Raw genomic sequence first — 6,579 nt, forward strand, 5'->3', positions numbered from 1 at the left:
ATCCGACAAAGATACACATGGTTTAGAAAATTGTCAGTAGAAAGAAGGCATAATATTGTGGTAGGAAGTAAAGTTCCCAACATTTCGGAGAGAAAACATGCGTCGTGCGTTCAAAGTATGAACTCGGGATGCATACGTGTCAGAATTCAACGAATGTTGTCAGAATTTCAGAAATGCTATTGACAGCGTGTTGATCAGCTTCACCAGTGTATCTATCATTCTAAAACCGAGTTGCCGATTTTGTCGTATGGGGTATCAAAAGATTCAGTAGGCTTTTGGCTACCAACTAAACAATATTTTTATTCACATATTTGCATTACAAAAACTTAACATTGTTATTTTCTTTTAGTCACCTATCGCAAACGACATTTTATATCACCACCGTAACGACAATGACGTCACATTTTCTATATGAGTGTGTTCACGCATTCCTTACCTACGTTAGGCTGATCACTGACAAGTATATGTGTGTGACTGTGTATTTATCTGTCAGTGTACATATATTTGTGACGATCGACACACACAACGACAGAGAAAGGCTTCAGGTGTGCGTTAATATGTGTGTGTGTCTTAATTTATATAAGCAAATTTTTCCCGCCCAAGAGTGAAACGCCCTGAAACGAACAACAGCCTTCACTTTGAAGTACTACCAACATGAAGATTTGGCTGATTTAACACCACTCACATTACTCACTAACATATCTGAAAAAAATGTTATTATGGTTGTTATAACAAATTCGGAAACTTGTCGAAGTAGAAAGCCTCACCGGCTCTTTCAGTATAATTACAGAAATATTATTCCATTCCTTCAAACCAGTTTCACGGTAATTTTTTTTAACAGTCCTTGTATTCTTCCTCCCTGTGAATATCGACATCGTACAACCTGTTTACTGCGTCGTCAGCATTTGTTCTACAGCCTATAAGGTTACACAGTTAAAAAATATGCATTAATGTCAAATGCATTTATATCTTGCTACATACATCCTTCAGCTAATATTCTAAATTAACGGTACAACAGCGTCTTCCTTTCTTATACACTTGCTTCAGCGTTCGTTTCAAAATTGTAAAATGATTAATTTTGTAAGAAAACTTTTGTATGAAACATTTTCTTCGACTGTTACTTTCTTCACCGAGATATCAATCGTGAATTTTATAACATTTAGTACATGTTCCAAATAGCTAGGTTGGGCTGTACAATTTTCAGGTGATATTCATACAATATTTTGATCTGCTTCCAATGTTACACTTTCATTCGATAGTTCACGCATACGTAGGATTCTACTGAGACGAACATTTAGGAAAATGCACACATAAATATTGTATTAAAATAAGCCACAACCAAAAAAAAATTGCATTAAAGATATTTAAGAATTAAAGTCACACACACACACGCACACACCCACGCTCTCTCTCTCTCTCTCTCTCTCTCTCTCTCTATCTATCTATCTATCTCTCATGCACAGAAAATATATATGCGAACGTATTTATGGGCGAATGTAAAGAATACGCACTCCCGGTGTTTAGGGTTACGGTTACGCCGAAAACTGGTGGTGTGCGTATTCTTTACCTCCGCTCTATACGTGTATATGAAAGATAATGTGTGTGTGTATGCGTGTGTGAGAGAAAGAGAGAGAAAACGAGTGAGTGCCACTTATACATGCAAAAAGATTTATACATCACAACACACACCTTCATTCAATCACTCTCATTCTCTCTCCCTCTCTCACACACAAACACACAAGTTCATTTCATATATACGTATATTTACCACTTTCTCCTCTCTTTTACTTTCTCCTCTCGCTTCAAAGCGAATGTTGCCTTTTCACTTTATTCTCTATTTCAATTTCTGCTCTTTTTCAAAATATACAGAAATTAAAAGAATTTTACAGAAATTAACGAACAATCATATGATTGCATATATGTCAAGTTAACAACTTTGCTTCTTCAAACGAAATAACTTCCTTTGACATACATACACACACTCTGTGCACTGTGCAGGCGCAGTTTTACAGCTTAAATCCAATTGAAATGATCTTTTTCTATTGTGTAATTTGTGCTTATGATCAGTGAATTTAAAAATCTGATCTTCGATATAAACTTAAAAGGAAGATTTCCCCCAAATCCTGTCCTTTATCTCTTCTCTCTAGCATGTTTGCTGTGACATTCCGTCCCACTTATTTATTTCCTAAATAAATAAATTTCCGTCTACCAAATTCACTCTCAAGTCTTTAGTAGAGAGGCACTTACGAAGGTGCCACGCAGTGGACTGAAATTGGAACCATGTGGTGGGAAACAAGCTACATACCACACCACCACCCATATATATATATATATAGATATATATATATATATATATATATATATATATATATTATATACACCTTATATATATATACCCTCCTTCTTCCCTTCTCTTGAGCGTCCAATGATACTTAATTTGTTCCACGTCCTCGCGTTGTTGTGTTTTTTTTGTGTTTCTTGTTTGGATTAACTTATATTTATATATATATATATATATATATAAAGTTAATACATACATATATATATATATATATATATATATATATATATATATATATATATACTATATATATTATATATATATATATATATATATATATACGGGGGGAGTGTGATTGTGTATGAAGAATATATTAATAAAAGGAATTCCAACCTTGTCTGATTTTCACGTTATTTACAATCTTATAATAATTTGAGATATATAATATAATATAATAAATAAAATAAAATAATAGAATGTTAAATGTTCATTCTAATTGAACTAGTACTTTCATGCATTAAATTCTTTCATAATTTTTCACTGTGTCAAAACTTGTGAAGCATGACTGTCATCACTACTACATGAACCTGAAGATTGCAGAATTTAATGCATGAAAGTACTAGTTCAATCAGAATGAACATTTAACATTCTATTATTTTATTTTGTTTTATTATATTATATTATATTATATCATTATAAGATTGTAAATAAAACGTGAAAATCAGACAGGGTTGGAATTCCTTTTATTAATATTTATACATACATATATATACACACAAACACATATATATATATAAACATATATACACGCATATATATATATGTCTATATATATTAGGGTGTGTGTATGTGTATATATTATATATATATATATATATATATATATATATATATATATATATATATATCTATATATATATATATATTATATATATAATATATATTATTAGTAGATAAAAAGTGGGAGATACTTTTTAGGAATTGAGATGTTATGAAAGTAAAATGTTTAGGTATAAAAATGTTTTAAAATACTATACGAAGCAAAGTGAAAGTGAACTGTATGAAAAACAGAGTAGGAAGAAAAATTAATGGGGCTAGTGGCATGAATTTTAATTGCTTAGTTAGATACGTGGAATGGTGTATGCAACCAATTCCTAATGCAATAAATATCGTAGAAACTCGACAAGCAGCCTCAATAATAATTAGTTTCGGAAAATATTCAGTTTTTGAAGTTTAGTCATAAAAAGTCATCCTTGTTAACTATGTTATGTTTCGCTATTATTAAACTTCATTTGCAAAGTAAAGTTAATTAACCTCGCTGGTTGAATTGTCAGTTGGCCGGTGTTCTTTTTTATTTTTTCCTTTTTTTTATATTCGTTGAAAGAATGATATGTGTATTTTTGGTCAAGTTTATTTGCATAATCTTCGATTTAGCTAAGCGAAATAGTTCATATGAGTCAACGATATAAACTTAGATCTTTCGCTGACGTAGTCGTGCTTTGAATTATGTATGCAAACAAATATTCATTGCGTACATAAATTTCATTCTTGGTTGTCGAAAGAATACTAAAATCTAGCGGCAGTCGATCGTTACAACCAAAAAAATAATTTCAGATGAATTTCAGAACTAATTTAAATTTTTATATGTATGGGAAAATTTGATATGTGTTACCTGGAAAGCTGCCAGCATAAGGGGAGGTTTCGATTTTGCTAGATATCATGAACATTGCTTCCTCCTCACAAGTACGAAAATTTCGATTTTCTTTTAAAATATTTTTACACTTATACTTGTTTCAATCATTGGATTGCAACCATGTGGGGGCATCACAATTAAATGTTAGTCCTTGAATCGACCTCTGAGAATTTTGGCAGTCTGGTACGTTATTGTAAGGTTATATTTGGCTTAACCGCTCAATTACTAGGTCATAAACGAACCAATAACGTTTACTAAGTGGTTGAAGGAAAATTAGAAAGAAAGAAACGAACACGCACAAGAGCATACTAACGCATACACACACTGGTTTACATGTTACCAGTAGCGTTCGAGAGAAGCCTAACATACATGCATATATATGTGTGTGTGTGTGTGTGTGTGTGTGTGTGTGTGTGTGTGTGTGTGTGTGTGGAGGCGCAATGGCCCAGTGGTTAGGGCAGCGGACTCGCGGTCGTAGGACGCGGGTTCGATTCCCAGACCAGATGTTGTGTGTGTTTATTGAGCGAAAACACCTTAAAAGCTCCACGAGGCTCCGACAGGGGGTGGTGATCCCTGCTGTACTCTTTCACCACTCTTTCTCTCACTCTTTCATCTGTTGGTTTGCTCGCTTAGCCAGCGGGGTGGCGTCATTCAAAGGCTAAAACAATGCGAACGCATTGTGACCAGCGATGTGTAGCAACATCTGATGGTCTGGTCGGTTACATGATCAAGTGATATATATATATGTATATACATACATACAAACATGTGTGTGTGAGTGCGTGTACATGCAGGACGTTAATTCGTGAATGACTAAGACCACTTCCTAAACTCTAACTCGATGCGAACATTCTGAGAGTCCAAGAAATTCTCGTGCGTGCATAAGTTTTGAATGGATAAGATAATACGCTACTTTTAATTCAGTTTTCAGTGCAATAAGCTTAGGACCAATGGCAAAGTAGAGGTTCATACGACCAAATTCACATCGTATTTTTGTCTATTTTTTGTTTACATATATAGATACATATTACATGTATATATGTATTTATGTCTCGTCGCTGAACTGTGCTAGCTATTGTAACTTGTAAGTCGATGCAGCACATAAGGTGCTGGTCGTTGATGTCTAAACCGATTCTCTTATCTGGTGAAACAGACACGTAGTAACCAAGTACGCCCCAAATACAATACCTCTGAAAAATGACGAATGAATACAAAGGGAACTGAATGTGATCTAGTAATTCTACAGAGCTGCAGAACGATTGTGCCGCAAGATCACACCTTATAATATATAAATATATATATATTGATAAAAATGGCAAGACAACAAAAGAAAGAAAGAGACCTTGATATTATAATTGTCACATATTACATTTACAGATATATATATATATATCGTAATTTATATCTATAATTCTATTGGATTCTCTCCGATACACTAACTTTGAATATTATCTTTTTCAAGTCTGAAAGGTTATGGTAACCCAATCGTGTAGTGTAGATAAACTTATGCCTGTGTGCATGTTTGTGTAGGAGTATATATATATATATATATATATATATATATATATATATATATATTATATATATATATATATATATATATATAAATATATATATATATAAATATAAATATATATAATATTATATATATATATATATATATATATATATATTGCGATGTGTGCTATAATTGCTGTCTTTTTCTCAAAATTTGAAATCAGCGTTTGATAGCGAATTGAACAAGAGTAAACCTAAGAGTTAAATTCATTTTGTGTCGTCTATGTTTGTATTCTCAATGAAATTCGTGCCGTCTCCTGATATAACTTTTACTTGACAGTGAATTAAATTAAGAATTAAATTAAGAGTTTTCTACTGGTGTTTACATACGAAAGCAAGTAGAAAGCCCCATAATTAGAACGAGGTGTGAAGCTAGTAAAATACAGGTGTTGTAAGCATTTCTTTTCTTTTCAGGTAAGTATTTATTTTATTGGCGGCAGAAAACTTTAAAAGTGTTCAGTGATCCGCAAGCAAATTCAAGGGTAGATGCAGAATGCTAGCAACTGGAGATACATAACGAAGTAAGGAATATAAAGAAAGCTATTTACAGCTTCATGCCATTGTGATATTGCTGATATTTCTGGGTTCTGTGCGTCAACACTCACCAAACACCGGGAGACAGAGATTGATATTTCTTAACTTTGTGTTATGAGCTTCTCTGTCAATTCTTGTGAAAATCGTTTCATAAAACAAAGACGGTATCGAAGTTATCTTGCAAACACGGATGTCACAGTAGAGGGACTTTTGTGATGTGCAAAGCATTTATCGACAGCAATTCATTAACCTAAACTCCTAAACAACATCAAATAGATATACATATATCGTCCAAAGAAAAAGCTTCCTTTCGGATCTCTCTCAAAACATATGGGATATTACCTTGCATCATTTTGTGGAGGATCATGATAGATTCTTCATCGAGTCGAGCGTATTCAATGCCAAAATTAGGGCCTGATAAAAGGCGATGAGCTGGCAGAATAGATCGCATGCCGCGCTTGATGCTTAGCGGTATTTCGTCCGTCTTAACGTCATGAATTCAAATTCCTCCGCG

This window comes from Octopus sinensis, linkage group LG1, assembly GCF_006345805.1.
Source record: "Octopus sinensis linkage group LG1, ASM634580v1, whole genome shotgun sequence".
Classification (NCBI taxonomy): domain Eukaryota; kingdom Metazoa; phylum Mollusca; class Cephalopoda; order Octopoda; family Octopodidae; genus Octopus; species Octopus sinensis.